Consider the following 507-nt stretch of genomic DNA (forward strand, 5'->3'; position numbering starts at 1 on the left):
CAATGAATATCTGCTAAAATGTCTCCATTCATTCTGAAATGTTAAAATGGCAGAAATGCATTACTGTTTTCCAGTTTTTCCTATCAGCTAGTTGCAAAACATGGATTACTTTCTACTAATACCAAAGCAAAGTTTAAGAAAGAGAAGGGAAACCATGATCAAGACTTTGCTTTTGAATCAAATAAGTGCACAGCAGTATTTGTATTCTTTGGATGTAACTTTTTTAAAGCAATTAAAATGACTATTTTAATATATAATTTTTATAATTTTGCTAAAATCAAGGGCATCCCAACTGATGGCATAATCCTCAAGATGTTAACAGGACTTTTGCCTTTGCAACTATCAAATACAGAAGAACATTATTTTCCAGCATTGACTTTGAAGTTAGTTTTTCTGTTTAAATGTAAAAAATGACAGACCAAGCTTCATTCTTAAATAACATAATACGCAACTTTCTATTTCTGTTTATAGTATAAAAATACAAAAATACATTCTTAGTACTTAAGC

This window comes from Crocodylus siamensis, chromosome 2 (genome assembly GCF_052110815.1).
Source record: "Crocodylus siamensis isolate JL-2025a chromosome 2, ASM5211081v1, whole genome shotgun sequence".
In the NCBI taxonomy this organism is placed as follows: Eukaryota; Metazoa; Chordata; order Crocodylia; family Crocodylidae; genus Crocodylus; species Crocodylus siamensis.